A 26,545-nucleotide genomic window follows, 5' to 3' on the forward strand; every position below is an offset into this window, starting at 1 on the left:
TGGGGGTCAGCACCTGCTGCTGTGTGATCAGGGCTGGGGACCGGCACCCACTGCCATGTGGCCGGGGGTTAGCACCAAGGATTGGTGCTTGGGGTCCAGGAGCAGGAGCCTGCTGCCATGGGACTGGGGCAAGGGGTAGGCATTGGTGTCCAGGGCCAGCACCCGCTGGATCCTGGGGTTGGCGTCCACTGTCATGTGACCAGGGACAGGGATTGGTGCCTACGGCCAGCACCCGCTGGAGCCCAGGGTCGACATCCAGGAGCAGTGTCTGGTGTCAGTGGCCAGGGCTGGGGGTCGAAGTGTGTGGCCAGGGGTTGGCATGTGGGGCCAGCAGCCGCCACCAGGGGTAGCACTTGGGGTCCACACCTGCTGCCGTGCAGCCAGGGCTAGGGGTTGGGATCCAGCACTTGCTCCTGCCGGAGTCTGAGGCCGGGGATCTGCATCCAGGGCCAGCAGCCAGGGCTGGGGATCTGCACCCAGGGCCGCCAGCCGCTGGAGCCCAGGGTCAGCGACCATGGCTGGGGGTCAGAGTGTGCTGCTGTTGGACAGCACCTGGGGACAGTGACGCCATAAGTAAGAGCCAGGGATTGGAGCCTGCGGCTACACGGCCAGGGGTTGGAGCCTGAAGACCTGTGGTTGAAGGCCAGGACTGCAAGGCCAGAGCTGGGGGTCAGAGCCCCAAACCCCGTGTCCAGAGCTGGCTGTTGGCTCCTGAAGCCCCATGGCTGGAGCCCTGGTCTGCAGCCAGGCTCCTTAAGTCCCCACCGCCCAACCACACCAGGGCTAAGGTGTGAGCCCCACTAAGTCTCCCTTCCTCCCAGGTAGAGAACTCCCTTGCTCCTTCAGCATTGTTCCCCACTTGTCTCCAGAGACGATGCAGGATGGCGCATCCAGGAGCCACAGGGAGGGATGGAAAGGAGCCGATGCTTTGCCTCCCCCCCATCACCGCCCAGGAAACCCCCTGATGGCTGCATGTGAGAAATGCTCATTCCTTTAAAACCCTTTCACCTTTAGTATGTTCCACACCTTGCTGAAGTTACTAGTTGCCGTCACCGTGCAATGCAGTGATATCTCAGCACCCCAGTAATACAGTGCTGGGAGCTCACCAAGGGCATTTATTCAACTCACATCAGTAGTAAAGCTGTATGTCACTGTGCTTTGTATGAGGCCTTTCCTCCTGGGTTAGGGAGCCTCCCAGTTGCATCTGCTGCATAAGTATGTACCCCTCAGTGGTGAGCTTGTTCGCATCCAGATCCATGCCCTCAGGTCAGATCTGATTTGCCCTGGGTTCATTATTGTATTATATAAAGTCTTGGTGTCCATGTGACCTCCTGCTTGGTTAGAAACGTGTGTATCTTTCTCTGGCTAGTGCTGCATATGCTAACAATGACAACCCGCCACTAACACAAGAACTCTTTGGCAAATGGAAACACCCCCTTCATAGCAGGTATTTCCATCTTTGTCACTAACATTGACATTTGCTTCCACCACCCCAGATCCAAGCCGTCTTCAGGGCTGTCCAGTTTTAGATTTTAGTCCTGCACTGAAAACCAGCCTCAGGCACACTTCACCACCAAGCACTCATGTTATCTGATTTGCAATAGCTGAAGAGCTGCTGAGAAATTCTGAGAGTTGTGTGTCTGAGTGTGTGGTGGTGTAAGTACAGGAGCTGAGTTGTGCAGCCACATGTGACCCTGGGAAGCTCCCTCCTTACCCATGGCCCTGGTGTAGAGGGTGAGCTTAGGGCAGAAGAAGGCTTGGCCCTCAGGACCACTCTCATTTATGCCAAGGACTGTGGTGGCCCCTTTGAAGGGTGTAGAGACGACATACAGTGCTTGGGCTGTGCTATGATATGTCCCCAAGAGCTGTCACCTGTTGTGTCGGATTGTTTTCTAGGAAATATTCCCCTCAGAGCTGAATAGCGATGTGATTGGGGTATAGATTGGCTTCCGTATGAGGAGAGATTAATAAGACTGGGACTTTTCAGCTTGGAAAAGAGGCGGCTAAGGGGGGAATATGATAGAGGTCTATAAAATCATGAGTGGTATAGAGAAAGTAAATAAGGAAGTGTTATTTACTCCTTCTCATAATACAAGAACAAGGGGCCACCAAATGAAATTAACAGGTAGCAGGTTTAAAACAAACACAAGAAAGTATTTTTTCACACAGTGCACTGTCAACCTCTGGAACTCCTTGCCAGAGGGTGTTGTGAAGGCCAATACTATAATGGGGTTGAAAAGGGAGCTAGATAGATTCATGGAAGATAGGTCCATCAGTGGCTATTAGCCAGGATGGGCAGGAATGGTGTCCCTAGCCTCTGTTTGCCAGAAGCTGGGATTGGGTGACAGGGCATGGATCACTTGATGATAACCTGTCTGTTCATTCCTTTTGGGGCACCTGCCATTGGCCACTGTCAGAGGACAGGATACTGGGCTTGATGGACCTTTGGTCTGACCCAGTATGGCCGTTCTTATGTCCTTGAGGTAGCAGAGCGTGCTACTCTGAATCCTATTTGTGTGTGTTTCATACATTGGGGGAAGACATTTACACAATAGCAGTGTCTCAAGGGGGTTGTTTAAAAGTACATTTCAGTGTCTGCTCTTCTGATTTGTGTTTAGTCAGAAATCCCTTATATAAGAAGCAGCAGCAGCATATGCTAATTCTGCATCACTGAAAATTGTCAGCACTTTTTTATATCTACTGTCATCTCCCCTAGCTGCAAATCTTTGTATGGAGCAGAACGTGTCTTCCAACAATGCTGGAGATGGCTTGGGAAGCTGCCTTGGCCAGCACCCAGCTCTGGACCAAGAACTGCCCCATTATTTTGCCTTCATTGGGTGGCACTTTCACACACTGATGTAAAAAGTAATACAAGGCACTTGTAAGGCCTCTGCAACCTCTTTGTTAGCTGTCTAGTGGGGAGTAACAGCATAGAGAATTTGTGTGTGGAGTGGAAAGTGCAGTGGCTACGTGGCTCCATTCCTGCCTTATGGCACTCCATATCCATCTCATTGCCCTCTGCAGCCTCAACATAGTGGCTGAGCTGCAGGTGGCCAAGGAATAGGACGTGGGAGACAGCTTCTGCCCATGACATGTGACTTAGTTACCAACATGTTTAAGACTTATGTAGGTGCCTAAGGAACAATGTGTGCTGTGCCCGGAGTCTCTGGTGCTTTGGGGCAGCAGTAACTCTCTCATCACAGTGTTTTCAATCCAGGGGCTGAAAACACCTTACTGTCAGGGAGGCCATCCATCACAGCGCGGCTGAGGGGTTTGTGGGGGACACAGGCCAGCTGAAATGTACGGCCCTGGGCCTTGACAAGAATTGCAGTCTGTCCGTGGGCTGGCTCCAGCAGGAAGTAGAAGGGAAGAGCGCAGGACCCCACTGGTCTTTCTCCTGACCTCTTTTACCAAAGACAGAGAGAGGGTGCAGGTCTGAGGGGAATATATTCAAAAGTGCCTCGTTGACGTGGGAGCCAGACTCCCACTGGCTTCCAGTGAGTCCCAGGCTCCTAAGTACCTAAGTCATTTCTGAAAATGGGTTTTGGGCTCCCAAGTCACTCAGGTGCCTTTGAAAATGTTCCACTAAGCAGCTGTCTGCATGTGCACTGAAGCAAAGCCAGCGGCCTGGCAAAGGCAGGGCCAGCCTGCCGAGAAAGGTAATCTCAACAGAAGCAGATGTCAGGAATTCAGTCCTGTCTGCCCTGCCCTGCCAGACACAAGGCACAGTAGATTTTTCTGCTAAACCCTCCAAACCTAGCATAATCCAGGCAAAGAACCAGGGGAGAATGAGCAGCCATGCTGTGCTCCTGGGACGTGTGTGCCCACTGCTATCAGACACTACAGTTTTCTGTGTCTTTTAGCAAGAAAAATGTCGGCTAAATGTCTTTATCAGAGGTGCTTTGATATCATGATGATGGGCTCGGTATAGGAACCTAAATAGCACTGAATTGACTGGATAGTTCATACAGCAAAACTTAACCTGTTCCTTCTAAAAATTCCACATGTTAAATTTCCAAAAAATTGTTACACAATATGTGCAAACGATCCAGCCAGTGGCCCAGCTTTGGGTTTCTTAGTATATTCAAAGGTTTATAGTAAGGTTTCAAACACTTTCACACCAAATCTCTTTCCAGGATGTCTTGTCCCTCTCCACCTGGGGCCAGCCCTCACTCAACCGTCTTCAGACTAATCATTATTCCTTTATTTGGATTTCTTTAAAACACCATCCCCATCCTAAGCTGGGGCCCCCTTGAAGGACAACAAAACGTTCAGACAAAACCTGCTTTATATTCAGCAGTAGCCAACATGACCTTCTACACAAAGGAACCAATAAAGAAAAAGAATCCACCCTCCCAAAAAATCCCTCTTGAGCCCGAAGAGCCCCATGAATAAAGGCGGTCCTTCCAGCATGCTCTGCTGGCTCCAGCACCATGGGTCGATGACAGACTATGCAGGGAGAAGGCTCCAATGCTGAGGGCCCCTCATGGAGAACACCTTGTTGGCAGCTCCCTCTTCCACACTGAAGGGAATCCAGTTGGAACATTCCATTATCTTCAGCAGTGGCAGGGTGGCACGGGCGGACGTGTATCTCAGGGAAGCGGAGTGGCACGGGGAAGTGTGTGGCACGGTGACATGGGGGAGGAGTATCTCAGGGAGGGCCACCTGGCCACAGGCAGTGGCAGGAGAGACAGTCTGTTTCCTCCCCTTGCTGGCAGGCTGGGGCTGGAGGAGTGGACTGTCCCTTCCTGAGTCTCTCCTGCAGACTGAGGTTACAGACAGGCCAGTAGCTGGGCCTGGCAGTGCTGTGCTGTGCTGGCTGGCTGACTGCAGGGAGCTCCTCGTCTCTGGTCTCTGTGCGGGGCAGGAGCTGGGCTATCCCAGCTGCCCTCCTGCTGTTCCAGCATCAGGGCTGTGCAAAGGGTCAGAGAGTGCTTACAGTCTGCCTGGCTGACTTCTGCCTCTTGGTGGCTGCTGGGGTTGCTGTTTTCTCCCCTTCTCCATTGGCTGAGGGAGGAGTCTTGCTAGGATGACTGGGGGTTGCATCCCCCTCCCCTCCCGCCTGCTGCTGGGGGAAGTCAGCAGCACGGGGCTCTGTGGTAAAGCCCATGAGGCGAGTTACAGCTGCTCAAGGAGTTATTTTGGGGAAGTTCTCTGGCCTGTGCTGTGCAGGAGGTTGGACTAGTTGATCACAGTGCTCCCTTCTGGCCTTAGAGTCTATGAATGTTATTGGGTGAAGGAAAGCTCCCTCTATTGCAGTCATGAAACAGGGCTGGAGGTGAACGGAAGTACATGTAGGCTGGACTAACTACGACTAGCCTTGGCTATGCAGTGTGACTTTGGAGAATCTGGAAGACCCAGGCTTATGTGCAGTTCTGGGCAGCTGCTTTGTGTCTTGCCCTGGGCTCTGGTATTCAGCATTTTTTTTTTTACTGATCATGTGGGAAGCTAATTATCCCCTGCCAGTTTAACCTACAGAATCATAGAGGGCAGCGCACAGAAGGGGGAGTGAGGGCAGGTATATGATTGTCATTTGAACAGAACTATTATATAGAAATAAATGCAGTGACATCACTACCCATTCCAGAAGCGTTAGTTGTAGGGTTCAAGGAAATGAAAGTACTAGAAATGGAAACTCACCAGGGACTGAAATTCAGCCTGGGAATTTATGCAACAGAGATTTTCAGAATGTTGATAAAACCAAACCAAACCAAGAAAATGCTCAGCACTGGGTGATCATAGGGGAAGAGCAGTCTCTGCCCACAAAGGTGATGCTCTATGGGCTCAGAGCCTGCTGGGCTGGTTTAGTAACCAGACGGTGGCACAAGGTCAGCAGCTCCTAGGCAGCCTCAGCATAGTGATTAGCTGCTCCTGATACTACCAGCTTAAGTGAAGTTAAGCTACTTTGCTCAGTAACTGTGTGGATCTACAATTTATGTCAGATTAGAAATACTTACATTTGGATAACCAGCTCAGTACAAGGCAAAGCGAAGCATCAGCAGAGCTGAGTTCAAATCCCTGCTATGCCACCAACTTATTTCATGAATGTGTCCAAAACACTTGAACAATCTCACTTTAATTTTTCTAAATGTAAATATGGAGGGAAATGATGCTCCGCTGCCTTTGCTTCCATTGATCTCCTACGGATTTATAAACCAAGTGCTGTATTAGTAGTAATGTTGTCGTCATGTTCTCAAAACACATGCATTCCCCTTCACTTTGATAGTACTGCAGCACTCACTTCTTGTGTTAGAAGCATAGGCAAGCCAGAGCACAATATATCAGAGTAATGTGGGGGTGGCTGGGCGTGGTGAGGGTGACTCCCAGTGCTGTCAGGAATACAGCACAGCAAACCTTTGCATGATAGCATGGGTGAGGTCTAATTAGGATTTGTAAGTGGTCGGTGACAAGTCATAGGTGTTTTTGCAATGGCATTCTTGGATTTAACTGAAGATTTTATAGTATATAAATCAGAGCTATTGAAGTGTGATAGGAATACTAGCATACAACAGCATCCCAGCCATGTAGTGGGTATGCTGCAGACCCCAGGAAAATGTGCAAGGGTTTGTTTAGAGGAAGCACAGTCCACTAGGAAGCAATGCCTGTAGTTAAGATTGCACAAGCATTTCCATTGTATGGGTCTTTCCCCAATATCTTTAACTTTAATCTTTCCGTCTGAAACTTTGCACATTGATCACAAACGATTCAGAGGCTCTCATGTTCAAAGACAGTGGGAAAATGCTGTTTTGCCATTACAAAAACAGTGTTTGCTCCGTATTTTTAAGGGTCTAAGGCCCCAGTAGGACATGACAGACATGTGACACATTTCTACAGTTATGGTTCCCATGTCATAGATGTGGCTAGCACTGACCTGGTGAAAATTGGTTTGGTTTGGCTGAGTTACATTGGTTAGTTAGGTACCATGTGCATCAACACTGGCTGTTGTTACACTACAATAGAGTACTGGGCACTGACCCATTGACTTTGCGTGCATGTGCCTATGTACTCCAGGTGAACAGATCCGTGAACAAATATGAAGGGGCTTCTACATGCTGAGTGGAGGTCTCTTTGGGAGACTGCTTATTCCTTCTGTATGAGGTGAGAGCTCTGCAGGAGCCTGGGTTCGTGTGTGCAGAGCTTGTGTAGGTGACAAACTACTGCTCTGTTGCAAATAGTTGCACACGGTGGAATTTATTTCTTTATTCACTTTTGTAAACACATTAAGAAACTCCATTCAAAAACTACATGAACATTAAGATTGCAAAGTGACACACTTGAAAGTCCGGAAATGGCAAAGATCACTTCTGCAGCCTCAATTCTGCTACTTGTGTGTATGTATTAGGATTAGGGTGCAGTCTTTAAATAACTTGATCAGAGACTATTTTTTCCGACCAGATCGACCTGTCTCACTCATGTGGAGTTTGTGTTGCAGTGAGGCTGGGATCCAGAAGAATACTCCCTCATTCAGCAAGGGTCAGTGAATGAGATAAGGTTCCATTTGGCTGCTGCCTCATTCAGTGCAGTAGGCTGGTGGTATATGGTGGCTACACATTGGACAATAAGTGTACAGATAAACCTGCCTCAGTCTCTGAGCTCTGTTTCTCTTGTTCACTGAATGAGGCAGAAGAAACTAGTATGTGGTCATGCAATTCAAGACTGTATCATCACGTACATATACAAAGTGGCAAGGGCAACTCTATTGCTGGCCTGTCCTAACTTTGAGTGTCTGAAATTGCAACTTTAACAGCATTAATTGCATTTAGCTATCTATATGTGTAGCGCCCCAGTCCACCCAATTACCTCCTTTAGTGCCCATCTCCTTACTGCTTTTGATGGACAGGTCTGGGTTCATCTGGATCCCACCTCGAGTTCAGCAGGGTGTAATTTCCTTATTTTCTTCCCATGTGAACATATTTGGTGATGCCTCCACCCCCGTCGCTCCTTTCTGGCAGGGTCACCGGGGCAGGTTGGAAGAAAAATTGTAATTGCAGGTTACCCCCTGCTTTCATGCCACATAGTTAAAGACTCCCAAGAAATAACACCAACACACACAATATATTCAATAGAGTAATTATAATAAATGGGTGGTAAATATAACACAACAGGGTAAAACACAAGTCTCAGGGTCACTGGTGCCCACACTGTTAAAACCCATGAATTTCCCCAGTCATGTGATCTGAGATAGCCAGAGTAAATTTCAGTGTCCCATTGATATGCATCGTTGGAGGGATCCTTGAATGACCTGTGCCAAAGATATCTTCTGTAGTAGCAATAAGCAACTTGGGTGACTTGGTTCAGTCCTGCCCAAGGACTCGCAAGTGGGATAAGAGGGTGAGCCCCTCTGCAGGTTTAATAGGCAGCAGGTAATGAAATCCCCAAACCCTTTTCTCTGGTCTGAGGATACAGGAGCAGGGGTCTCGCAAACAATTCCCCTGACTAGCTAAGTGAAAGATGGTGCACTCAAAACTCCCTGAGTGATCCTTGGGTTCAGAGATGGCTCTGGACTCTTCAGCCACTGATGATCACAGCTGGCAGGTGTCCTCTTCATTCAGGAATCAGGCTGCTTCTGTTCCCAAGGTTTCCCCTCTCCACAAAGGGGTGCAGGGCTCAGGTAGTAATGACAATAACTCTGCTAAAACTGCTCACTCCCGACTCCTACCCCAGCACTCAGCCACATGCCCGGCAGGCAGGCAGCCCTGAGCTGGCACCAGAGCAGCACTTGTCATGTGGTGATGGGTTTATCTAGGCACTGGAGGGCCACTCCCCTGGCTGGGGGGGAGTTTTCCAAACAAAACTCTGTACACTGGGTGTTACCTTGAACAGGGAAAGGACCCAGCTAACGGGTTGCTGCCCAGCACCCAGAGGCTGGTTCTCAGGGGACCCTGATGCACCCTGGGACTCACCTGCTCACCCACAGCCAGTCCTGCCCTTTCAGTGGCTGGCTCCATACCCCACAAAATGGGTATTCCTCTCTTCCAGTGCTCCTGGGGATGGGCGTCTCTTTGAGGACCTGCCTGTTGGGCAGGATAGCTCTTCTTCCCAGGCTTTTACTTGTCAATCATTCAACTCTAACCCCCCACCCAGACACTGGCCCGCCTCTGAGCAGGCAGCTGGTGACCATCCAGGCACCCTACCACGCTCCCCTGAGGTGACAGGGCCCCTGTCACTCTGACTTGCGGCTCTCCTCTGTCCCTCTTGGTTGCCCAGTAGACTGAGTCCGCTCTTGGCCCCCTGCCACCCAGTGAGAGTGGACTACCAGCACACACAGACCCCGGGAAGCTCCTTGGGAATTTGTATTTCAGGTGGTGTGTAAATAAAGCTTTAGGGAGGACGGGAGCTGCTCGGTACTGATGAATTCTGAAAGTCTGGCCACTCCTTTTTGGTGCAGTCGGTTGGAATTTGGTGGGGTTTTGCTTTCTGGAGTCCTTTGATTTATATTTTAAATAACTGGCCAATCAGCATTAATGAGATGTAGTAGTCATAAACTATACTACTGCTTTGATCCCTCCCCCGGCTGTTTGCTTAGGTGAGCATTTATTTAGTTTGCACAGCAATGACATGTTATCAGGGCCCTACTTTCCTAAGTATGCACTTATACAGGGCTTGTTTTTATTAGAGCGTGGTGCTTTGGACTGTGCTGACTGCTCTCAACTGACACTCTCGTTGAGATTGCAGAGGTAAGCTGTTCTTTTAATAGGGCAAGCTCCCATACTTGTGGTTTTAACTCTGCATTACAGCAGCATGGCATAATAACCAGTTTTTATGGGAATCTTTGGGAATTTTGCATTTGTTTTCACTGTGGACAGAATCAGGGCTGTAACTGAGTATGGTGAGGGAGTCATAGATTGTGTGTTATGGATTTCTGTACATCTGTCTGTTTGCAGTAAGGTGTGGGGCATGGGGAACACAACTGCTGAGCATGAGCTTATTCATTCAGCACTGCTGATTTGCACCTCAGGGCCAGCGGCTGTTCAGCTGCTCACTGCACCTACTTGCTGCCATTGTGGAGTAGCATACCACAGCGACATGTGTTTATCTTGAAAAATAAATGTATGATTTAATGGAGCTGGAATTTTTATGTTTTGCCACTGTGCGGCTGAGTGTAAAACATTACCTGGTAAAGGGTCATTGTGCAAGAAGCTTTGTATGTGTGAGAGACCTGGGATGATAGCTACCAGGGCAATGCTGATGGGTGTGCTTGCAGGTCCAGCTGAGGCCAGCTCTTCACTACACACTTCTGCTGGCACAGCTCTGTCAGGCGGAGAACCCCTAGTGTAGATGCAATTATAGCAACAAAACTGCCTCTTTATAGCTTGTTTTGCTCAGGGGACTGGAATAAATTTGTCAGTAAAAAGCAGAGTTTTCTAGGTGTGGTGTTCTGTCCCATCTAGTGGCACCAAGACCACTTAGAGAGCAATTAATGAGTCTGCCCTACGGCTTAGCTAAGGGCCATGTGGCTTTTAGCTCATGTGGTAGAGGCTCACGCACTAAACTCCAGAGATCCCAGGTTCAATCCCTCCTGCCGACAACCAGGGTTTGTTGGAGTTATACTGGTATAAAATACAAGCACTTTGCTGACACAGTACAGCTGTACTGGCAAAGCTCTCCTAGTAACGATAAATATATAATTTATATAAGGAAAAAAGTCCTTTGGCCAGTATAACTTATACCAGTTCCCTGAACGAAATAAGCTATGCTGGTAAGAAGACACGTCGGGTATGTCTACACTTAAAATGCTACAACGGCTCAGCTGCAGCGCCTCAGTGTACGACCTATTCTGGCTCTCCCGTCAGCTTAGGTACTCCACCTCCCCGAGAGGCGGTAGCTAGGTCAACAGAAGATTTCTTCTGTCAACCTAGTGCTGTCTACACTAGGGGTTAGGTCAGCATTAGCTGTGTCTCTCGGGGGGTGGATTTTTCACATCTCTGAGGGACGGAGCTATACTGATGTAAGCAGTGATGAGCTGCCAAAATCTTAACAACTGGTTCCCTCCTCACCCTACGAGGGGGTCGTTGCCCACCCCTGCCCCCCGGGACTCCTGCCCCATCCAACTCCCCGCGTTCCTTGATGCCCCCCCCCCGAACCCCTGCCTCATCCACCCCGTCCCCTGACTGCCCCCAGAACTGGGCAGGAGGGTCTCGTGGGCCATGGTAGTGGGTGCCCACTCTACCCCTAAGAGCCAAAGGGACCTGCAAGGGGGCGAGGTGGGGAGTCCTGGGGATGCTTACCTGGAACAGCTCCCAGAAAGCATCTGGCAGGTCCCTCTGGCTCCTAGGGGTGGAGTAGCGTAGCTAGGGGGGAGCAGGGGGAGCAGCTGCTCCCCCCACTGATCACATCAAAAGTGGTGCCTTAGGCGCCAACTCCACGGGTGCTCTGGGGCTGGAGCACCCATTGGGAAAATTTGGTGGGTGCAGAGCACCCACCGGCAGCTCCCCGCCCTGTGCCTGGCCCCAGCTCACCTCCGCTCTGCCACCTCCCCTGAATGCACCACCCCGCTCTGCTTCTCCGCCCCTCTCCCCCGGCTTCCCGTGAATCAGTTGTTCGGCGGGAAGCCTGGGAGGGCTGAGAAACAGGCGGCGGCTTCACACTCAGGCTGAGGGTGGCAGAGGTGAGCTGGGGCGGGGAGCGGTTCCCCTGCGCCGCCACCCCCCCGGGGTTACCTGCTGCAGCGCGGGCGGCCCTCCTCGCGCCCCCCCAGCCCCAGTTCACCTCCACCTCCCTGGGCCTGAGTGCGAAGCTGCCGTCTGCTTCTCAGCCTGCCCCGGCTTCCCGTGCAAACAGCTGATTCGCGGGAAGCCTGGGGGGTGGGGGTGGAGAAGCAGAGCGGGGCGGTGCGTTCAGGGGAGAAGGCAGAGGCAGAGCAGAGGCGAGCTGGGGCCGGGGGTGGGGCGGGGAGCTGCCGGTACGTGTTCTGCACCCACCAAATTTTCCCCTTGGGTGCTCCAGCCCTGGAGCACCCATGGAGTCGGCGCCTAAGGCGCCACTTTTGGCCGGTTAAATTTAGAAGCCCTTGCGGAACAACTGGTTCTAAAAGAGCTTCTAAATTTAACAACTGGTTCTAGTGAACTGGTGGGAACCGGCTCCAGCTCACACTAGATGTAAGTTCCTAGTGTAAACCAGGCCATATGCACCAGGGCTATGTCAGCAAAACCTCACCCCGCAGTGGACATAGGTATGCCAGCAAAACTTTTCTGTGGAGACCAGGCCTAAATTATACATCTTACAAAATAAAAAGCACTTGGATAAAGCAGCCTAGAATCCAAAGGCTAGACCTGGGACTGAGCACTTCAGCTAGACGATAAAGAGACCTCTGCACCTGGTTCCTCCATTGGTTGGATCATAGCTATCTTTGGTCCTAAGAGTACAGGCTTCCATTGATGATCAGAGCAGAGAACTGAACACTGATCCTAGTGGTATCTCAGATTGTTTTGTAATTTAGCATCTTGAATGCTAGATGATAACACCTAGGGGGCATAGGAGCTAGTAATCTGTATTTTGTAGCAAGGCAGAGGTACATAGTGTATAGGAACAAGGGAGTATCCTTTGGAATAGTTTGTGAGCCCTCTAGTGGCCCTTGGCAAGAACTGGTAGTAATCACTGTCCATTCCCAGAAAACCATTTTTATGGCTTGGCTGCTGTAAGAAGAAGCTTTAGTCTTGTCTGAAGGCGCCCGAAGCCAGCTCATGCAGCAGTGTGTGTGTATCAAGGCCAGGCATGCTGCACACATTTAGTAAACATGGCACTTTGGGTTGCACTGTGCCCGTGCAGTTCCGTTATATCTTGTGTTGTGTACACAAGAACTGGCAATGAGGATGGGGTCCTAATAACTGAATACTGAAACAGAGAGTGACTGCAAAGGCCTAGGGAATGTAAGAAGGAAACAGCAGCTTGGAACACTGGAACCATCAGTAAACTCCTCATTTAGGAAAAATAGAAAAAGGGTTAAAACATCTGGCTGTTTGAGGGAAATGGGCTTGTTTGATAAGTCACGTATTGAGGACTGGTTTACTTCTGTCAAGAGACTGGCACCGTGTACAATCAATAACAGTATAATTGAGGAGAAAAAGATGGTGGCTTTCACTATGTGTAACGCGGGCTAAACTTTGTAACTTGCTTGTCATGCTTTCCGTTGGAAGTGGCAGATAAGAGTACTGGAGTGGAACCAGAGACTGTCTGTATGACACAAACCGAAACCTTGCTAGTGACAACTGCCATGGTCCAATGTAACTGTAAAATGACCTAGTGCTGGCTCAAGACCATGACATTATGATGAATGGATGGCCTGACGCACACAAACAACTGTTTCCATCAGACGTTGCTCCAGAAGAGCAGGTAAGTGTATCTCAAGGGTGCCTGCTGTGCGTCACTAGAGTGGTTATTCCTATGTAGCTCCAGTCCCATGTTCTCCAAAAATTATACATAGGCCAGTTGGGAGTTGTAACAATGGAAGTCCTGGCCAGAGGTTTTGTGTCCTGGCCAGGGATTGGTTCACAAACAGGAATTAGCAAACACTGTTAAGGTTGTCAGCAAGTACAACACATAACTAAACAAGCTCTGTTGGATCATTAGGAGTGGCCAGGTGCTCCAGGGCAGTGAATCCACATAGATTGTGCTGGACTGTTTATGGAACAAATGTTTTTGTTTGCAATAGTTGCCTATTTTAAATGGCCTGAAATATTCTGTTTGAATTCCACTGGTTCTTTGCTGATGGCGGAAGTATTCAGACTCTTGTTTTCATGGATGAGGGTTTCTGAACAGATTGTAAGTGACAAAGGAACTAATTCACATCCACAGAGTTTCAGCTGTTTGTCAAAGGAAATGGTATTGACCATGTCACATCAGCTCCTCAACATCCTGCCACACATGGGTTAGTAGAGGAAAGATTTATCCAAACATTCAAGCAACTGATTTGGGCAGGGTAAGGTAACTTACAACACAAGGTTATAGGAATGCAACCCATGCTACTACAAATCAGATGCCAGCTATGTTGTTTATAGGATATAATTTAGGGGTCGCTGGGACTTGTTTAAGCCTCATCTACAGAGAGACACTGGTAAGAAGCAGGGTGATTGCACAGATTTCACGAAGGAGAAAAGGTCTCAGAAAGAGATGAGCAAAATAATTAATGGCAACGTGGACTTCTGGAGTATTCTTTTTGAGATGGGATGAACAGTCCTGCACATGGGATCCAGGCAAGGCTGCACGTTGATTTATATAATGGCAGTAGGATATTGTTTGTATTGTCTCACTCGTATTTGTTATGCTTGATAACACCTTGTTTCAGGGGTGCTGGAACAATTTGTGTAATGGGGGTGCCGAGAGCCATTGAACCAAACTGTATAGCCTGTATATGATGGAAACCACTTCAAGTTGGGGTGCGGGAGCACCCCGAGTTCCAGCACCTAGGCCTTGTTTGCTCTTTGGATTGCAGCTGCACAGGTCTTTGTTGAACCATGTACAAAGATTCCCAGGTCTTTTTTTGAATTGGTATAGTTTAGAAACCCAGTAAGGTGTCTGAGTAGTTCAAGTTTTCCCTTTCATGTCCCTTTATCACGATTGAATTTAGTTTTCCATCATGTTGCCCATTCACCTAGAAGTACAGAAAAGTGGAGTTGGAAAGAGGTCATCTAGTGACCTGCTCTGGGGCAGGATTAAGTGTTCCTGGGCCATTCCTGACAGCTGTTTCTTTAACATGTTCCTAAACCCCTCCAAGGATGGTGATTCCACATAACCTCCCTAGGTAGCATGTTCCAGTGCTTAACTATCCTTAGAAGTAGAAAGTTTTTCCTAATATCCAACCTAAATCTCCCTTGTACAATTCCTGCAGTCTCTGAGGTGAAATGACGAGGGTTTGGCCTAGAAGCAGCAGCCCCAGGATTTGGCAGGACACTGGCTGCAGCGGGAGATGGAGAGAGAGGCATGTGAGGTGGTTGGGAGGGTAACAGAGCTGTGTGGTGGAGCTCACTGCGTTGCGAAATGGCAGGAGTCTCAGTGTGTTCGGTTTGTGGCAGCAGTGGGACATGCAGGAGATGTGAGACTGAACACAGGGAGAGCCGTGACTTTAAGGATGAACAAACATGTCACTAAGGAAGGAACAGCCCAAAGCTGGGCTGATGAATTCAGTGCTGTTCACTCTCCCCGAGAAAGATGTCTGGGGCTTCCAATTTTTTTTTTTTTTAAAAGTCAGTTGAAGAAATCTTTCCAGCACATGACTGGATGATTTCAAGTTTGCCAATGCAATTGACTGCCTGAGCAGCAGATTTGCTTCCCCTGCACCAGCTGTTTTATAATAGGACTAACTCATTATCTAAAGCCAAGTAATCACTTTCAATAGCAAGATTTAGATGAGAGCCCATGATTTACCCTTCTGCAGTATGTGCCACTGGCATTCACAGCGGTAATCCCACTGTCGGATTGGGTTTCTGCTCTCAGCACTGCTCAGATATACCTTTGTGAGTCTGGATAATTGCTTTGGGAAGCCACCGCTATGGCATGCATGTGCCAGGAGGGTTAGTGATAATTCTCCAGACTCTGGATGGGGGTGTAGATAATGCGGCAGATATGGCCTCTCAGGCAGCAGGCCTGGCAGGGTTCATGCAGGCACCATGCTGTAATCAATAGGTGCATGTTTAACAGCAGGGTCACAAGGAAGTGTGCTGTTCTGAGGCGCTCTGAGGAAAAGGGTGGGCTGCACATACCTGAGCAATGCCAGCCTCCAGCAAGCAGCTGTTATTCATTTGAAGGGAGGTGAGTTAATTGAGCTGAGGGGCCTTTCCTCTGAGCAGATCAGTCAGCCTTCTCTGTGTCTCCTGATCAGACTCTGGGCTCCAAAGTCTTTGAACAATAGGGCAGGCTGCCACCTGGATCTGGGTTGTTTTCTGATCCTGCGGCTTTTGTTCCAAAGGGCTTTGAACTAGTGGAAATGACTCTGTCTTTTACTAGCTTTGCCCCTGGTGTTCATATGTGTTCTCTGTGTCCTAGTGGTGCCGTGGGTACTCAAGGCACAGGCAGTGTCAGAGAGAAGGGAACAGTGGGATAGGACAGGAGCAATGGCTGTTGTTGCCATTTCCTATGGCAGCCCAGGGCCCACACCAGACTTCTACACTCATCAGCCACCCAGCCAACAGCGGCCTGTGTTCTGAAAAGTAAGCCTGGATTAAAGAATTTTGGGGCTGTGTGCACCATGGAAATCGGGGATGTTGTATTAATTTAGATGGACTAAATGGGCCCGAAGAGTCACAAGTGTTAACATGATGCTTTCACTGTCTTAACATTAAACAGTTTTAAACAAGGTTTGGGATTTGGTCTACAGAGACCTCTGCCTGCTCAGGACTGGTGAGACACCAAGTCCAGCTGCATGGGATCGGGGTGGGGGAAGACTTTTACCATGAATGCCTGGGATTCCATTGGCAAGAAATTCTTTGCTTCTGTGATTCTGATGAACAAAAGCCATCACTCCAGACAGGAATCTGCTGCAGGTTATCAAGGGGAGGTGCTAATGTTCCCACAGGCCAGACCTGGTCTGAAGAGACAGAAGAGAGACTGGGTGATCCCTCCAGTAAGGGTTCCTGAAAATGAGAGGGGCCTGTTCCCTAAAAATCTGGTTCAGATCAAATCCAATATGGATAAAGGGACTGAGGTCTTCTCCAGCATCACAGGGCAGGAGTGCAGATACCCTCCCAGAGGCATAGTTTTCATCGAGGAAGAGATGGGCTGAGTGAGGGTTGAACAGAGAAGACACAAATACTGTGACAAGCACATCCCTTGAACCTTTTACTAAATATACAGAAAAGAGGGAAAAATAGCTAAAGCCTTTGAAATGTAAAGTAAGGCTTTTATTTTAACAATCTCCCTTATTCCCTTTCCTTTTATCTGGAGAGAGCCTTTTGAAGGGACCTCCCATGTTTGACAGTCTCTTAGATTGTAATAACTGTCCTTTTGGGAAAAAGAGAAGAAGTTAGTTGAGATGGGCTGGGGCTGCTATTGCTACTGCTGTTGAAGTCCAGTCATAGAATCATAGAATCTCAGGGTTGGAAGGGACCTCAGGAGGTCATCTAGTCCAAGCCCCTGCTCAAAGCAGGACCAATCCCCAATTTTTGGCCCAGAACCCTAAATGGCCCCCTCAAGGGCCTCACAACCCTGGGTTTAGCAGGCCAATGCTCAAACCACTGAGCTATCCCTCCCCCAGTCACGTTTCCCAAAAGACAAAACCAGACAAACACACACGAAACAGGACAGAAAAGAACAGCAAAGAGAGAAAATGCAGCTTCTGTCTCTGGTGCTGACTCCCACCTGCAGCCTCACTGCTGGAAAACCACAGGCCCAGCACATGGGCTTATCAGCCACTCCCAGACCTGGCAAACTTGTTCCAGCATCTTTTAGCTGCCTCTTTCTGGTCACAGGCTTTTACAGCAGTGTTGCAAATCACACCGATTTGGACAACTAAGCCAGGTCACATCCCAGGCAGTTGTTGGGATTTAGCTGGAGCTAGTAGATGTGGTAATGTCATCTGGGCCCCTCTCTTGGCCCAGACTGATCAGCACATTTCTCAGGATCAGGATGACGAAGGCCCAATAATGTTATGGTAGATCCCAGAGTCATAGGAGGTGGCGGGAATGGCAGCCATGATGGAGAAGCTTGCTCCTTCTCCTTCTTTCAGTCAGCAATTATTGTGCTCGCTTCTGTCCATCCATAATTTCCCTCCAAAGGGAGGGCTCCAAAAGGGAGTGACAGGTGGAACAGCTCATCCCCTTGTTGTTTTGTTCACCAGGTAGGCCTAATTTTTAACACAACAATTTTTGTCCATTAATTTCTGGACCCACACTTCTCCTGTTTACCTAGAATGATCTTAACACTGGTATTGGGTTATATCAGGAGGCCTTCCATCGGGACTAATTCAGTCTTTTAGTCTCCCTTTTACACCTTCTAGTTATAGGTCACGGTGACATTTTATGAACTTTATCCACTTTTCCTCAGTTAAGCTCACAAGTGGGCTAAATTTTTAGGCCCAATTATTACAACAGGCCCCCCTCTCACCTTTGTTAAATTAGACAGAGCATGTGATGCACAAGACAGTCTCTGCCCTAGGCAAAACTTCGGTATGCTGCCTGTTAGAGAGCTTATTCCTTCACTCTCCCACTTCCCTGGTCCTTCTCGCATGAACAGAGAGCAACAATACCCGAAGTCCGAAGGTGCAAACAATTCGATGTTTATTGGGGTGAACTTCCAGAAAGCTTAAATATAAGTTCCTTTTTCCTTATTTTCGAATCCCAACTTACTTCCTGTTTGCCCCTAATTTATATAGTAATATTCTTAGCTATACCTTAACCAATCATTCTACTGAAATTTAACTAACCAATCCTAACATATTGTAACATGATTAGCTAACCAATTATATCCCACCATCTTAATTAGTTTACACCCAGCAAAATTAATTATACAGCAGACAGAAACAATCACAGAACCAGACAGAGACCATGCCAATAAACAATAGCAAAGTGGGAACTATAATGACAAAACAATACAGAAGTGAGGATTTCACAACTACATCTATAAAGACATAAGAGTTTCCCAGCTGTGTCTATTGATAAGTGAGTTCTTACCAGACAGAAAACTATCAACCTCAATTTCCTTTTACATCTTCTAGGCACTTCCCTTTCTCTGGAGGTGATAGGCACTATCAGGACAGGATTGTATTCCTAACAGCCCAATAGCACTTTTCTTTCAATGTGACTACTTTGGATTGTGAGGATGTGACCGGTCGCTTCCCAGCTTATGGCTGCCTCTGTCGCTTAGCCAAAGAACAGGGCCTCAGACTGTCACAGTAAGAGAAGGACCTTACACTGGCAGACAGTGATTTTGATTCTTTCTTTTATACCTCTAACTAGCCAAGTGATAAAAATACACCTAAATTCTTAAAGTACAGGCCTTTACAGACCGGCCTGAATATCTATATCCTAACACTGCCCCCCTCCAATTCCGTAGAACAGAGGTTTTCAACTGGTGAATGCATTAAACTTTTGGGGAGGAGCACAGCAAGCCTTCTGATGGTTATGGTAGAAGTGGAGAAGCCAAGCACCAGGTCACAGTTCCATTCACTCAGGTTTGGCTCAGCCACCCCCAAACCCATGGTCAGGACTGGGGTGCGACTGGGCCAAATTTGAGTGAGTGGCATTGTGACCTGGTGGACCACCCCAATCAATTTGTAACAATGAACAATCAATTTGTAAGCACCTAGAAAATAATAAGGTGATAAGTGACAGTCAACATGGATTTGTCAAGAACGAATTGTGTCAGTCCAACATAATATCCTTCCTTGATAGGGTAACACAGCTTGTGGATGTGGAAGCAATAGATGTGATATAGCTCAACTTTAGTAAGGCTTTTGGTATGGTCTCACATGACCTTCTCATACACAAACTAGGGAAACAAAGCCTAGACTAACCTACTATAAGGTGCTCAACTGGTTGGCAAATAGTACTCAGAGAATAGTTATCAATGGTTCACAGTCAAGCTGGAAGGGCATATTGAGTGGGGTCCTGCAGGGATCTGTCCCGGGTCCAGTTCTGTTCAGTCTTCATAAATGATTTGGATAATGGCATAGAGAGTACACTTCTAAAGTTTGCAGATGATACCAAACTGGGAGGGGTTGCAAGCGCTTTCGGGGACAGGATTAGAATTCAAAATGATATTAACTGTAGAAATGGTCTGAAATAAACAGGATGAAATTCAGTAAGGACAAATGCAAAGTACTCCACTTAGGAAGGAACAATCAGTAGCACATATACAAAAAGGAAAATGACTGCCTAGGAAGAGAGTACTGCAGAAAAGGATCTGGGGATTACAGCGGATCACAAACTAAATGTGAGCCAACAATGTAATACTGTTGCAAAACAAGCAAACATCATTATGGGATGTGTTAGCAGGAGTGGTGTAAGCAAGACACGAGAATTCTTCAGCTCTACTCAGCACTGATAAAGCATCAGCTTGTGTACTGTGTCCAGTTCTGGGTGCCACACTTCAGGAAAGATGTAGACAAATTGGAGAAAGTCCAGAGGAGAGCAACAAAAATGCTTAGAGGTGTAGAAAACATGATCTATGAGGAGAGAGTGAAAAAATGGGTCTGTTTAGTCTAGAGAAGAGAAGACTGAGGGGGACATGATAAGTCTTCAAGTACGTAAAAGGTTGTTATAAAGAGGATGGCGATAAATGTTTCTCATTAACCACCAAGAACATGATAAAAAGCAGTGGTCTTAAATTGGACCAAGGGAGATTTAGGTTAGACATTAGGAAAAACTTCTGTCAGGGTAGTTAAGCACTGGCACAAATTGCCTAGGAAGTTGTGGAATTTCTGTCATTGGAGGTTTTTAAGAACAGGTTGGACAAACACCTGTCAGGGCTGGTCTATAGAATACTTATTCCTGCCTCAGCATAGGGGCTGGACTAGATGGCCTATGGAAGTCTCTTTCCGCCTTACACTTCTATGATTCCATAGCTCTCTGAGGTCACTTTTCTGCCCACTAAGATGTCCCTCAGAAGCAGGAATGCAGGCCCTGAACCAGGTCAGCTCTGCAGCACCTCTCCTTGGTTGCTAGAGGTGACTCCGAGGGCTCTGAGCAGGCAGCCAAGATTTTCTCCTCCCCCCTCTGCTCCACGCTGTCCCTCTGCTCCCTACCTGGTTCCTCTTTTGGTCTCTCAGTGCAGCACGGGGCAGGAAAGGGAGGAGTTCAGGGCCAGTGCTGTGCTTCCTGGCCTTGAGCAGCAAGGCATTCCCTGTTCCTCCTCCCTCCGGTGGCAGCTGAGGCATGAGGGAGATTGGGAAAGGGGTGACAGAAAGTCCAGGGTAGACAAGGAGAGGGCAGAAAGAAGCCAATAGGGAGGGGTCAGGGTGCAGCAGGACAAAAGGAAAGGCTGGTGAAGGGAAGTAGCCCAGGAGAAAGAGTGGGTTTGGGGGCAGGGGAATGGATCTGAAGGGACAAGTCAGGGACGGTCATGTGGCTAATGCACAGCACTGGGGGTGCTGGACTCCTAGGTTCCATTCCCAGCTCTGCCAGCTGACTCGCTGGTTGCCGTAGGAAAGTACCATCATTTCTCTGTCTCACCTTAAAAGTCTACTTAGAATGATAGTGCAGCCTGACCTCCCAGGTAAGAGACAGCTCCTAGAGGAGCGTGGGTGCAGGTCTGTTGTAATTAAAGGGGAAAACAAGCTGAATCCAAAAAACTGCTCTCTGCACATGCTCATCTCTGCAAAGCTGTCACTCAGTGAGCTACTTGGAACCTAGCAGCAGTGGCTTAACAAAGAGGAAGTTAAGGGGTGACTTGATCACAGTCCATAAGTACCTACATGGGGAACAGATAGTGGGGATAGTCTAGCAGAGAAAGACTAACACATTCCAGTGGCTGGAAGTTGAAGCTAGACAAATTCAGACTGGAAATAAGGTTTGTTTAGCTTGTTTAGCAGTGAGGGTAATTAACCACTGGAACAATTTACCAAGGCTCCATTACTGACAATTTTAAAATCAAGATTGGAACTTTTTCTAAAAGCTCTGCTGTAGGAATTGTTTTGGGGCAGTTCTCCGGCCTGTGTCATTCATGAAGTCAGTTTAGAGATCACAACGGTCCCTTCTGGCTTTGCAATCTATGAATCTGTGGTGGTGAAGCAGCTGTTGGCTCTTGTGTGTGGATCAAGTAGAGGCCAAGAGTGCTTTCTTCTGCCTGGTGGGCAAGCAAAGCTTACCTGTGCTTCTTGGATGTAGGCGCTGTACTCCATTACCAGTGGAGAAGTGTAGCATGCTTTGCTGGGGCCACTCTGTGTGTGCAACATTGCTACAGGGGGCCCGTGACACAGAATCGGCTTCACAGCTGCCTTGCCTTCTGAGTCTGAATGAGACGTAATTCAAGGTGGGCATTTATTTGAAGTAAAGTATTTAAGTTTAGTCCATGGAAGTACGAGGAATAAGGGCAGTTTAGAAATCACACCTGCTCAGCAACATGAGTGTGCTGAAGGCAGCTCTCCTGCCCAGTCAGTCCCAACTTGTTGCAGTTTTATCCTTTTGGGCTCTAGAGATTTGTAAGAGCTGCCATCAGAGCAGAGTGGAAACACTTTGAGCAGACACCTGCCAATGCCATCAAGTGATTATCACCAAGAACAAACCAGAAGCGGTCCCAGCTGTGAAACTGAATTAGCTTCTTTTTTATCAGTCCCCTGGCTTCCCCTGGGGCCCAGATTGCAGTTGCCGCTTATGCCTTCCCTGTCTGATTGTTCGGCAGAGTGACTCAGCTCTGAGTGGGTTTCCTGTTTGAAAACTGCAGGGGCAGTGTAGTGGGAGGGTGGATCTTGGCCAGGGTGCTCAGGAAGACGAGGCTTTCAAGTTAACGCTGTCCCCAGCAATATGGAATCTTTCATACACTCTGTGCCCGATGCATGAGATGGCTCCCCAGCAAGTGCAGAACTTGGAACTTCTTGACTTTTGTGCATAGAAAATCTTAGTCACCCACTGAATTTCCGTTGTGAATGTGCATAAGTGTCAGCCAGAGGGCTTTGAGCTGCAACAATCCAGCTCTTGAACAGTACTTTACACATAAGTAGCGTTATTTATTTGGGGATCTCAAAGAGCTTTACAAAGACAATTAATTATGGCTCACAGCTGTACAATTTGCAAATTGGGGCATAGAGGGGTTAAGCAACTTGTCCGAGGTTATATAGCAAGTCACTGGTATAGTGAGAAACAGAGTCCAGAAGTCCTGATACCCACCCACCTGCTCTAACCACTAGACATGCTTCTGCTCCATTACTGCTAAGCCAAGGAGTGCTGTCTATTACAGGGGAGCAGCAGCAAGCCCAGTATTACAGCTGCGTAATGCTTTCCATTAAACAGATTCTTCAAACTGTTTTTATGAAGAGCTCTGGTGCCTCCATGGTTTGCAGCAGAACTTTGCAATTTGGCCAGGGGTGGTTGGGATTCGGGGAGGTGCTTTCTGCCGCCTCTTTGAAAATCTGTGCAGATCTGGCTGAGATGAGCAAATCCCCATTTCCCATCTGTGTTTTGCTCGCGACAGGTTGTTCTTGGTCTGCCGACCATTCTGAGCCCATGCACTGTACTTCGCAGCATCCGACACACTCTGCGCCAGGACACAGGACACAGGCTGAGGGATCTGCCTCCTGTCCTGAATCCTTGCCTCAGCAAAACGCCCTCCGGCTTAGCGCAGTGCTGGCCAGCTCTTGGCCTCAAGGCCACTTGTTGCCCGAAGGCAGTGAATTGGAGCCCTTACAGGTGACTGTTGTTCAGAAAATGTTGATTTGATGATGAATTCAGAGTGTGTCTTTGAGATCCCGCCATTTTTAAACTGATGTGTGAATCCGCCCTGGCGCTCTAGGGAGAAGGAAAGCGCACGGACTCTCCCACAACCACCCTGACTGTCCTTTCCTGCTATAGCTGACCCCATGGTGCATTGCAGGGGTGGGAGGAGAGTAGCTCTGACTGCTCCATCCCCCACTTTGCTACTAGGCTGGGAATCCAAGGGACAGCCTGACAGAAGTGTGACTGGCTCTGCCTGAGCCTAGGGGACCCCCAAGCAAAGGACAACTCCCCTCTCCCACAGCCCCCCGGGCACCCAGGAGATGGGGAAAGAGGAGAAGCTAAGACACAACAGCTCTCTGCCCCATTACCCCAGGCCTGGGGACCATGTTCCCGTACCAGATGTGGACTGACTACAGATCTTGCTTATACACAGCAGGCATGTTCATCATAAGATCCTTTAAAGCTCTGCCATTTGAGGTTTGTTTAAATAAGGTAATTTACACACAGTGCTACCTAGTGGATAAACAGTAAATACAGTTTAGCATTCCATTATATCTTCCTCTCTAAGTTCTGCTTTCCTATCATTTACAATATTTATTCTATCACTCTGTCATTGAGGTTCAGTCTGTTAAGTGGCTCTGAATCATGCTGAATTTTTAATTACACATCCCAAATGCATAACAACTTGGTCATCTGGCTGTCCATTAGTTGCGATGACTGTCTGTGGTAGGTTTGGAATCCTTGAGTAGTCTTATTCTGCATCTGCAATCTGTAGAGTTTGCTCTGTTGATTGCTCTTTCTGAGGCACAAAGTGTAGATGTCAATGGTTTCTGCTGAACTCTCCACAGTTGGTCCTGATCGCATATGTTCTGAAGTCTTTTTCTTTACAAGAGCTGGAGCTGTCCATCCATTTTCTCCATCCAGTTTGACATGAACATGATCACCAGATTCTATAGCTGGCAGTTCTCTGATTGAGCAATTTCTGTTGTAAAATAGTTCATAAGCTCTTTTATCTGCTTTGCGCCGTACTTTGCTACTCTCAATGTCTGGGCACTTGTGAAATGGATTCTTTTCCGAAGTTGGAACAGTAGTTATGACTTGTCTTCCCATCAGGAACTGTGCTGGATTATGTCCAGTAGCCACAATTGGTGTTGATCTGTAACTCAGAAGAGCAAAGAATGGATCTTCCTGCTGTTGGACTTTCGTGGCTGTCTGTACAGCTCTCTGTCTCTTCGTTCACTTGTGGTTAATGTGGGCTGCCAGTAATATCACAATCCTATTTCATTCAGAAGGACTTAAATTCTGCTGCAATCCATTGTCTGCTACTAGTTGTTCTAGAATACCAAAATGAGCAAAAGTGCATGTCAGTTTCTTGATAATACTGTGTCTTGTTATGTTTTTCAAGTACATTATTTCTATATTCCTGGAAAAATAAGCATGCCGACCAGGTAATGATGTCCTCTGAATTCGCATAAATCTGCAGCTATTCTCTTCCACAGTCTCTTTGGTCGGGGTGTTATTATTAAATGTTTTTTGTGTTGTGTTGGTCTGTCAGTTCTGCAATATTCACATGCAGGTACGTTATTCTTTATGTTCTTGCTGATGCCTGGCCGCCACACTAACTGGCCCATTCACAGCATTTAGTTAATCCTTGATATCCTTCGTGGATGAGGTTTAGGATTTCTCCTCTTATGTTGTTTGGAATTACGATGCAACTGCCTTTAATCATGGGTCCATTTGACTTGCTTAATTGCAACACACCACAAAGTACTCTTTCAGTTCCTTAGTGTCCTGTATACACTTGGGGGCCAGCCACCGCTAATGTAACTTAGAACTTCCTGAAGTTGCCTGTCTGTTAAGGTTGCTTTTAGTAGCTGGAGTAGTCTCTTTTCTGATGCTGGTCTGTATGTGTCTACAGCATTCACATACGCCTTTACATGATCTTTGAGCTCTAGGTAGTTGAATGTTGGGCTCAAAGGTAAAGTGTCTGCTATTACCAGGTAGTTCCCAGGAACATATTTAGCAATGATCTGAAATCACATTAACGTTAACAATAGACGCATCCAATGAAGTGAGCTGTAGCTCACGAAAGCTTATGCTCAAATAAATTTGTTAGTTTCTAAGGTGCCACAAATACTCCTTTTCTTTTTGCGGATACAGACTAACATGGCTGCTACTCTGAAACAGATGTTTGGCATCTCAGTAGTGCTTTATCCAGGTCTTTTCCATTGGTGAGGGTTACAAGTGATTATGGTCTGCTAGCAGTGTAACGAATCCAGTCTACATAGATATGTATAAGAGTTCTCACATGCCCACACACTTGCCAGACATTCCTTTTCAATCTGTGCATATCATTTTTCTGCTTCTGTGAGTGTGTGAGAACAAAATGCACGTGGCTTCCACTCAGAGGCATGTTGTTGCAACTATACATCATCTAGGCCACAGCTGCTTGCACCTGGGCTGACCACTGTGGGTTTGTTCACATGTAGTACTGGAAAACTAGAGCTATTGAGGTCATGTATTTGCCTGGCTGAAGGCAATTATTGATTTGGCCCCCATGGCCAGATGTGTTGGACTTCAGCAGTTCATTCAGTGGTTTTGTCATTGTAGAAAGGTCAGGTAGGTATTGGGTATAGGTATTGACCAATGTGATTTCCATCCCCAGTATATGTATCAGTTCTGTATCGGGGGTAGCCGTGTTAGTCTGTATCCACAAAACAATGAGGAGTCCAGTGGCACCTTAAAGACTAACAGCTTTATTTGGGTATAAGCTTTCATGGGTAAAAAACCCACTTCTTCAGCCATGCATCTGAAGAAGTGGGGTTTTTACCCGTGAAAGCTGATGCCCAAATAAACTGTTAGTCTTTAAGGTGCCACCGGACTCCTCATCGTTTTTGTCTCAGTTCTGGTACATTAGTTGGTGCATTTAATTCTCGAATTGCTTTTACTTTCTCAAGGCTAGGACTGATTCCATCTTTGTTGTCTGTCTGTCCCAAAACTCGATTTGGGGTAGGTGGAAAACACATTTTTCCTGTTTAACGTCAGTCTAGACTGATTAGACTTAGGTCTTTGTTGAGGGTTTTGTTGTTTTCTTTAGGAACCACATATCAGAATATCATCCGTGAAAACTGCTATGCCATTTGTGTCCATTAACAGTTCTGCCCTCTTTCTTTGGAAAATTTCAGGACACTGGTAATCCCAAAAGGTAACCTTCAAGAGCAAAATCTCCCAAAGGGTGTGATAAT

At 47.7% G+C, this 26,545-nt stretch overlaps 1 protein-coding gene across 2 annotated transcripts in view; it reads left to right on the forward strand.

Annotated features, from left to right (window-relative positions):
- Positions 1-26,545, forward strand: part of GAS7 (growth arrest specific 7) — a 213,185-nt gene that overhangs the window by 1,197 nt on the left and 185,443 nt on the right. The gene's annotated exons all lie outside the window — the stretch shown is intronic.

This window comes from Lepidochelys kempii, chromosome 14 (genome assembly GCF_965140285.1).
Source record: "Lepidochelys kempii isolate rLepKem1 chromosome 14, rLepKem1.hap1, whole genome shotgun sequence".
NCBI classification, from domain to species: domain Eukaryota; kingdom Metazoa; phylum Chordata; order Testudines; family Cheloniidae; genus Lepidochelys; species Lepidochelys kempii.